General features: G+C 37.4%; 1 protein-coding gene across 3 annotated transcripts in view; it reads left to right on the top strand.

Moving 5' to 3' along the window:
• The window catches only part of LOC138045916 (uncharacterized), a 33,340-nt gene that overhangs the window by 421 nt on the left and 22,919 nt on the right, over nt 1-10,000 (top strand). For 2 of the 3 annotated variants that reach the window (XR_011131703.1, XM_068892552.1), the window contains exons 2-5: nt 1,133-1,221; nt 3,372-3,447; nt 3,537-3,628; nt 4,384-4,979. The gene's annotated coding sequence lies outside the window, so the exon portion shown is untranslated. Of the gene's footprint in view, nt 1-1,132; nt 1,222-3,371; nt 3,448-3,536; nt 3,629-4,383; nt 5,095-10,000 lie in introns of all 3 variants that reach the window. The other variant, XR_011131702.1, reaches the window with a different exon arrangement.

The following is a 10,000-nucleotide window of genomic DNA, read 5'->3' on the forward strand; positions in this document are numbered from 1 at the left end:
GTACGTGTACATGTAGTAGCTCTTTTGGTAGAGCAAGGGTGATCTAGTTCAGAGGTCATGGGCCATGGCTCCCACATTAGTTTTTCTCTGTCTTTGTGTGGATTAGTTTTCAGAACTGAAGTGAATGCTTAAATATTAATTAAAAATAAAAACTAAAGTGAATTCTTAGATAGGCGTAAATAGCAATACTACAGCAATAGAGGACGTTTTCCATGTTTCCATAGCCTCATCTAAATACGAGGAGGAGTTGGGAGAATTCATGACAGTTGTGCAAACCCGAGACGCAGTCGAGATTATGCATATTGAGAATTCTCCCAACTCCCCAGAGTGTTTAGATGAGGCTATGAAAAAGTCCTCTATTGCTTTTATAAAATATTTTTCAAAGATAATTTGACAAATGAAGGAAAATTCTGGTCTTTTTTACTTTTGATTGAAATGGATTTTCTTGATACATGTCAATATTTCCTACCACCCAATCAAAACACCCGTTGACAACACTTAACTAATCAAAATTTGTGTGATGTCCACAGCCATGTTCCATACTCTTATCTAAACACAGCTATTGACCGATGAGAGTGCGCGTACTACAGGGCTCGAAATTAACGAAAAAATCCAGTCGCATTTTGCGATAAGATACGAAAATTTAGTCGCAATTTCGCAAATTTTAGTTGCAAAATCGCCGCGTTGTGTTGTCAGCGGTTTAGCAGAAAAATATGAGCCCGCAGTACTTGTGTGTAAAGAAACTGCTGAAAATGGCGAATGATCGAAGGAATGGAGCTGTGCACGTAACATCGCAGCTAAATTACTATACAATTACGCTACCTTCAGAGAAAATTCAAAGCGAGAAACAAAATAATTTTGTCATTTATTTATAATTTATTTGTTTATTTTAGCTAAAGTAGCAGCAAAGTGGCAACTGCTAACCCTTTTGTTTCGAAAGAACCAAGGTGACAAACAAGTCGCAAATTTGTGACTTCTCCAGATATTTTAGTCGCAAAGGGAAAAATTTAGTCGCAAATGCGACCGTATTGGTCGCAATTTCGAGCCCTGTACTATCCTAATTATTTTATAAATAATAATGGAACTCTGATAGTTATTAAATTATAATGCTTCAATTATTGTTTGTTGATAGTTTGATTCAGGGAAGTTGATAGGAAAGCATCTTGACTATGTTATGAAGTGAATTATGAAGTCTAACAAGTACTGTTAATTTTTCATGGGGTGAGTTTAAAAAATGCTGACTTGTTTGAATTTGGTTTTTATTTATTATAATGTATTTCAGTAAATCAGACCTGCTTTTGAAGCAGAACTTATTTTATTCCAACTCTAGAATACCTGGGCCTGGTTGTTCGAAAGCTGATTAACTGAATCCAGGATTTGTGTAAACTTTTGTTTCGTGTTGTCAACTTAAATTTGGTGAAAGTTTTTCTTGCTTATTTTTGTTTCTCAAGATTGACTTCTAATGTAAAGGTTTGCCAAATATCAGCATTGAACAGCATTTGGGAGCAGAGAAATAAACTCCTTGGTTAACTTTTAATCTGGGGTTACCGTTAATTGCCTTTTGAACAACCGGGCCAAGGTCACTAATATCCTTATGAATAGATATGCCTCATTCTTCAAATGATGCTGCTTTAAGAAAACAATTGTGGCCAGGTATTCTAAAGTCTCTACAACTTTTTGGAACAAAAAAAAACACCATTTGAATGCAAATATATGCAGTCAGTGATTTCGTGTTAGATATACATGTATGCAACACTGCAAAAAAAAAGTCAAGTAAGTACAGACCAAAATATTGAGTAAAATGTTGAATCCACAATGACTACAAATATTGAGAAAACTGTAACTCTTATGCTCAAAATAGCTAGTAAAGGGTGCCCATCCGTGAGTTAAATATACTGTACCTAATGAATAAATCCTACTCCATGCACTGAGTAAAAGTGTTAAACAAAGTGAATCCACATTGACTTGTCATTTTGAGTAAACTGGCAATAAACTCATAACATGAATAAACTGTACTCAAAAGACTGTGTAAAACAAACTCGCGAGAATTGTTTCAGGTTTTTCTCTTTTGTTGAGTAGAGAATGCAACTCATTATAGCAAAATATAGAAATATCAGAAAAGTCTGTCATAAATGTGTATCTTGTAGAACAATGACAACAGTGACATAGAAAACATGAAAATGCCATAACACTCAAAATTTATCCAGTTGCTTTGGAAAACGTCTTGATTTAAATCATGGTAGTACTTAAATTCAACTAACTATATGCTGGACAAAAATAAAATAGTCCTTAATTTCTTGGAACAGTGTTCCATTCTTGAGCTACAGACACTGTCAAAGGGCATTTCAGTAAGCCTTAATGAAGCTTTAACTGTAAAGAGCTTTTTAAATGAACTATATTTTCACAGGAGAAATTGAAAATTTTATGGCTTGCCCTTTTTTTCTGCAAACTGACAATTAAATTTTCATTAGTAAAAGTTACATATCAGTGATGATGGAAGTTTCTCACCATTATTGTTTTTAAAATGCATTTCTACAGGTGAAAATGTATGTACTGTATTTCGTTAATGAAGGTGGATAATTGTGTGTAAAAACAAAATAAGAGGCTAAGAGCAAAAGTGTTGCCTTCCCTGTATAAAAGGTTTCCCTCCAAAGTACAGAGCAGCTCCTTTTTTTACCGCCAATTACATGTACATTTCTTCGGGGGCATTACAGGTAAGTGTTCCCTCTATAACTACACTGAAGAAATAGCTGACACTAATAGTGGTCACTGTCTATGTTCTTATCTGATTATGATACAATGGAAACTTGTTAATCGCATGAATCTTTTGCCACAACATGATTACCCAATCTGCGAGGTGATACTGTAGTTGTGAGAACATTTAATCCATGACACTGTTTAGAACATCATAATTGAAACAATCTGAAACAAATGAGGGCAAGTGCAGTGGTTACGTCATCATTACATTGTACTTGAGAACATTTTGTGGGCAAGCACTAATTGCAACATCGTCATTACTTAAGAACATTTTGCATGGTTGGTCAAAGGTCATTTTGAGGTTTTCAGTGAGCATGTTGACCTTTGATGATGTTGGGGCTTTGGCATCTGAACAGGGCATGCGGCTTACTGGCTCTAAATATAAGGATATGCTCACTGATTTTCTCAAGTACAAGCCCTTCCCTGCATCACGTCGCCAGAACTCGGGGAAATTTCGAGCCCGCTAACTATTTTCAGCTGTATATCGAATTTCACTTGGGAACAAGGAAATTCAATATGGCAGCGATCACAGCTCGATCTGCGAAGAAGCGTGTGTCATACCATGAATTGCACAACTTGAGCACCATATATGTTTTATTTGATGGAAATAATAGGAAAAGAAGACTTGCAAATAAATCGCTGGGATTTATCAAGGCAGGGAGAATTGTTTTGAGCAGGGAGGACGTAGAGGCAAGTGCAGCTTGAATCTCTTAAAGCAATTTGTTTATAATAGAGTGTTAAAATGTTAATTCAAAGTTTATCTGTGTTACATTTTTAAGGGAACCAAATACTTCATTAAGTGGAAAGGCTTCAGCTCGTTAAAGAATAATACTTGAGAGCCTGAAGAACACCTTTCCCAACTTTTGCTGAGGTAATACGTTTTTTTTACTGTAAATAATGCATTGATCTATTTGGCCAACTCTCATGACTTCCCTGGTACAGTACACGGAAAGAATATGAAGATTACATACCAGTAATAAGTAATTTGATATTGTAACAATCACTTTTTATAATGGTTATTCTAAAACAAACTTCCTCAGCTTATACTGATCATTCTGGCTGCTATCAAAGTACTCGCTGTTCGCTATTCTTGTTGTTTTTGTCTCAATGTTTTCTTCTGGAAAGTCAAACATTTAATATCATTCAGGTTCTTTGAGTCTCCAAAACCACCCATTGACACTGTCCAAGACTGTGTGGACAGACTCTGAGTTTCCTATGATGCACCATGAATTTCCATACAACTTGTGCTTTTTGTAGACAACTTTTTGCTCTGCATTTACAACTTTGTTGTTGGGTTTAAGACTTGCCACTTTATTAATTTCACTTCTTACAACATATGTACAAGTTGTTTGTGAAATGAATTACTTTTCGTCCCAAACATTCAACTTTTGACATGTGTGCATACAACTTGTTTTCCGATATACTGCGTGTTGCTCGGGTATTGCATTTACAGTAGTTTGTACAACTCATCTTTGAAATATCCAATTTAGCACTGCCAGCGTAATGATTTGGAGAATGTACAACTTCTGCTCATTTTTGTCCAACTTGTTATTGATTGAAAAAATCACGTATTGATTTGGTTTCTGCGAGACCCAACATTCTTTGTGAGACTTGTTTTTTTTGCAGTTCCTTCAAAAAAGAAAATGGCAGCTGATGCTGATTGGATGCCCTTCCATCTTTGCTGTGTGAAATGGAACGACGTCGTTTAACCGATAATATTGATACACATGTATGTGCGGATTGCTTGCAAGGAGAGGGGAGGACTTTGTAGTTTTGTTGAGAGTGTGTGGGTAATTGCTTGCTGCTTTGCAAAGCAACGAAATTAACCTTGACAGCTTTAATTCAGGAAACGCAGGAGTTGATTGGCCGTGCGGAGGGCCATGCTTTTTTACTTTCACGCAAGACAAGAATTTCTTGGGTAACTCACTGAGGTCTCCTGTAAGGTCTGAATGAGGAATTGACGTAAAGCCCTGCCTTCGAAACAGTGCAAATGGGATGCCAGGAAGATTGGTGTACAAGATAATGGAGTTTTTAGAAGTGTGGAGTTTTATACATGGTGGAAAGTGCAATGTTTGTTTCTGTATCAGAAAGAATGTGAAAGAGACAGCGTCAAGAAATGGATTGGCCTATGGGAGATCAAGAATTCAGTGACGTCAACTGTGACATTGATGATCTTGCACCCATGCCTGAGTTACAATGTACAAACGGAAAACAATGTTCAGGTACCACTGTCAGCTTTAACACTTTTCCCCATGCAACTGGAAATGCTGACATTATTCAGTCACTTTTGTTACTTTTTTTCACCTTCTAAGTACAGAAACACATGGTAATTCCATGGTAAGTTATCTTTCCTTTTCTGACCACTCGTAAATTGAACTGGCAACATGAATGTAAAAAAATCTTTTCCAATGCCTTGATTGCCCCTGTAACTAATAGCGGAGCTCCACGTGCGCCAAGCACCATAATTAAGAAAATATGGTATCCCATTGATGTGAGAAGTTTTGGTTTTATAGCACATCCACCCTCCATGTATGCCAATGAGACCAGTATCATGCTACAGTTAGTTTACAGCATACATCTTTGATATTGAATATCCATGTTTTGATCAATTGACACCTGTCAAAACAAAGTATTCGCTGACCAGTATCACATGACCATATCGTGGGCTCAAGCTTACAGCTCACCAAGGTCAGCCTTTTTTTTTTTTAAACCTGACCGCTGACCAGGTACTGGTTTTCAATTGGATTGCAAGCTCAACCCAGGTTAACTCACCTAAACGTAAGCAAGGGTTCATTTTTTGCGTGCTTTCTCTGGCGTGACAGGGCTACATGGCCAATTTTTACTACATCAACTATAGTTCTTACACAGTCAACACTTTTTGTGTTCAGGTGAAAAACAGTTTGGAAAATGTTTTCTTTCTGCATTTTTTGGTGGTTTTAATCCAGTTTGACATACAAGTATGATAGCTGTGGTCCACACTGGCGGCTACACAGTTATTCAGGTCAAGCATCGGAGGGATATAAACTTAAAGCTGAGTGTTTATTTTAATTTGCTTAGAGCTGCTTTTTTCTCTGTATTGCAATTTTTGGCATATCTTTAGAATCTCTGATAAGGTTACATGATGCCTGGATGACCTATGACTACAACAAAAATGAAAGGAGAGCGAGAGAGAAAGAAAATGATAAAACAGAATACCAGTAATAGCTCATTCGTAGTGGAAGAAGTTACTCCACAAATTCTTTCCTTGGGCACTAAACTGTTTGTTATTTTCAAAAAGTGGTTTAATTGGTTTTTCCTTTGTTTGGGAATGAAAATCGAATTTTTATTGTTAACTGGAATGAAATAACAACGAGATGCTTCCGTGAAGCATACACTGGGTTGCCTGTGGTACGTGCTACAGAAAATCAGAAGGCACTGAATTGTGTGGTATTGAAATACAGCATTCCAGTCTCTGAGGAATAACAAATAAAAGAGACTCGAGAAACATTGGCTTCTGGGCTGACATGTTGATAATTTCAAGTTGCCTCACAACTTCTTTTCACCACAAGTGTGCCCTCTGAGCATCTGACAGCTTTGTAATACTAAACTTCACTGAAGTTAAGCCCTGTTCAGCGGGGTTAGTGTTAGGATGGGAGACCAAAACAATAAACCCCTCACAAAAAACAGAAGCATCTGACCGAAAATACTATTAACGCTAACAAATGCGAACTCAGCAAGGTACAGATTTTGTTAGCTTGCTTTATGCAAAACAAATATTGATGAAAAAGCAAATAACTATTGATACACAGTTTTTAGAAAGAGCAGAAGGAAGTTTCCGGGACGGTCGATCGAGAATAAAATATTTACGACATGAAAACAACATTAATTTCGAACCGTGAATACAGAATATGAAAAGTTACGATCAGCGACAAACATTTTGGGAGATTTTTGCTATGTTCAAGTAAATTGCAAAATTGAAAGTGACATGGCCGGAATTCAGCGGGCGCCGTGATTAAGTTACCGCAGCATGTTTATTCGCCAAACAGTGAAACGTCTGTGTCAAATGATGGCAAGATACCGGGCTTTTGTAAGTTTCTTTTTCTGTCAAGTGTTATAAAGTTTGACAATGAAATGAGCGAAGTCAAAACAAAGATCACAATCACCCAATTCTTGTTTATGCAAAGTCAAAATTTACTCTCCAAGACGCATACGACGTTATTTATCACCAGGTAATTCCATCATTTTGGAAATAGCAGCTACTTTATTATTCATCTGTGTCACAAGTTTTCACTGATTTTGGGGCTCATTTTGTTGAAACTCAAGCACGCTTCCAACAGGCCTGTGAACCCTTCCTGCTTACAGAGCAATACTAAAAAACTTCTTCCATATCACATTTTGAACCTTAAGCTCGAAAATTCAATACACAACATGATATTATAATTCACAAAGGCAGAAAATACCACAGAATCCTTTCCCAGCAAAAAATTTATTGAAACAAACAACATATTTGCTCTTAGCTCCTCTTCCTATTTCATTGCGTGCGTGAAGAGAAGAAACTCAATCGTGTCAAATTACCATGTACTTCAGGTAAATACAGCTCACTTTGATTTCGTCTCGACGGGCGATAGATTGTTGTCGAAGTCCAGTACTCGTCGCTTTGGAGATTCCTGCCTAGTTTATGGCAACTGACTTTCCATAAGGGTATATTTTGTTTAAGGATCCACTAAAACGCCATTCGCGTTACATGACTTTCAACGCCATTGCAGGCTAAGTTAATGATTCTACTGTGTCCATCAGAGAAATCTACGCAGTTCCACTACCCTCTCGATCCTAAGAAAATACGTGCAGAAGGCTCTATGCACAAAGACACCACTTACCAGGGGAGTGACAGGCAAGACTTTTACCGACACGGAAAAAGAAAAAAGCAAAAAAAATAAAAATAATAAATAAAATAAAACAAACAAACTAAATGCAGACCTCGACTGGGTTTGCCATAGGCAACCCGGTAATTAGCTTTACTCTTGGACATAAAGAAAAAGTAACGGTTGATTTGTTTGTTTGTTTTGCTCTAAAATGCGAGTGAACAAGTGCTTTTTAATCCATTTGCCCAACTGGTTTTCGATGTGCCTCGACAGTGACAAGAAAATTTTGCCCTTTAACTTATGTTATAAACACGTAATCACAATGAGTTCTCGTAAAATTCGTGGCAAATTTCACTAGGTTATGTTTTCAGAAGTTTGTTTAAAGCACCTAAACGTTATTTAAGGGTTGGAGCGGATCTTGTTTGAAGTTCGCCGATTCTTGTTCCAAGCCAAGCTGGCGTGTTTCAATGAAATACATCAAAATCTGATTGATCTCGTTTTCAGAGATAAAGTGGAATAAAGTACATGAGTAAAACTCATACAGTTCAAGAAAAATTCATTGCCAAACTGGTGAATTCCAAAGTGAATTTCACTCAAAAAACCGATATCATACTCATCGCTTCGTGATTCATGCGATATTGGTTTTTAGCAGAAAATTTACCGTGGAATTCACTAGTTAGACAATGAATTTTTCTATAGAAGAAAGCAAAGAAAATTATTTAATTATTAAAGCAGCAACCGGAAACATCAAAATGCTGACAATTCGAAACCTTCTATTTTCACTAACCCTACAGGCAGTAAGAATAAATAAGCAGGGAGCTCTGCTTTTAGGCTTGGGTAAATCAATATATTATCCAAACCAAAAACAAATATGGCCGACGAGTGCACGTTCAGGGAGTGCTGCTATTGTTTAACCATTTTAGTCATAGTTCCCGTAATTGAATCATGTCACTTGCTCAACCTGAGAATTAAGGGATATTCAGATGCTCTGGGAAGTTTTCTGAGTGGAGGAAATTTCCATTTTACTGCTCATTTGCCCGCTTTGAACTTAGCAGCAGTCATTTCGATTGAGAGGAGATGAGATTGTTGATGCATTTTCCTGTAACCGTTGAGTGTTTGGCACAGAGAGTGATGGATTTTGAAGCAATGTATGGCGACTTTGGATGATAAATAGTAACAAAAAGAATTGGCTTGGGGAGCTAGTGGATTTTATTTATCGAGTCAATACGAGGTTAGAGAAATAGCGAAATCAGTACCTGATATGTATGGATCGAGAGCAGAGTGGACCATGAGCTACTCTCGCCTTCAATTTTTCTTTTCTTGCAGTGATAAACTCATAACAACTAGACCTCATTCAGTCCTTAATTGATGAAACCTTGATATGATTGGCCCTACAATTAAACAATGAATAAAAGCTTATCATCTAAAATCACGTAGCACAAAAGATCATTCTTGCCACCTTGATGTCAAACGTAAATGTGGTATTCTTGTATTGACAGATGTAATAAAGCTACGTTGGCGAATGCCAGCACTAATTTCACAAACTCAACTTTTACCAAAGCACAGCAGAGGACTGGTATTAGTTGCGCATGCACCTTCTGATTGAAGTGATGTCAGATTTCCACTGAAAGTTACTTCAAAACAACCATCCATGCAACCTTTTGTAGGACTCTTATGGTGTTAGACAGGGTAAAATACTAAGCATGACCGGTTTGGGGTGAAAGCATTAACTGAATTGATGACTAGGAGTGACTTTGGTGAATTGTTGTCTGTGGTTTGGTTATATTTGCACATGCTTGGGATTCCTCATGCCTTGCATTGGAGAGCTTATTTATAGGTGTGGTGGTTTTGTGTGGAGCGTTTTGTGGTTCTTCCCCCAATCTCCAGTTGTCATTACGTAGCTTTCAGGGATTTCAATAGGGGCCGTAACACGTAACACCTGTTATGGCTGAGCTGACTTGATGTTACGGGTGAAGATGGGGGTCTTTCTCCAGGTACCGGGAAGCACTGTGTTTTTTTGGTCACTTGAGATAAGTCCTTATTTGGAGTTGTTTTGTTTTCTGTCTTTGTTTCTTTTCTTTTACGTAATTTCTGCTCTGGTACCAGCAGACGATGCCGAAGATGTTCATTGTTGCAGGTACAGAGCGAAATTAATAAAAAAATTACCTGCTGAAACAAATATTATTGTTTCTTCTTGTCTTGCCTCCGTTACATTTACAAACACCCGGCATTTGGAAAGCATGGATTGCCCTGGCGACGACGTTGTTGAAAACAAACTATGTTGTTGTAATTGAATAGAGTGTAATGTGAAGTGCTATATAAATTCCCACCCTGGTCAGAGTTTTTCTCTGTCCTTGTGTGGGCCCATTTCCATCAGTAGGGCTAACGCTCACATGGTTCAT

Source organism: Montipora capricornis, chromosome 4 (genome assembly GCF_036669925.1).
Source record: "Montipora capricornis isolate CH-2021 chromosome 4, ASM3666992v2, whole genome shotgun sequence".
NCBI lineage: Eukaryota > Metazoa > Cnidaria > Anthozoa > Scleractinia > Acroporidae > Montipora > Montipora capricornis.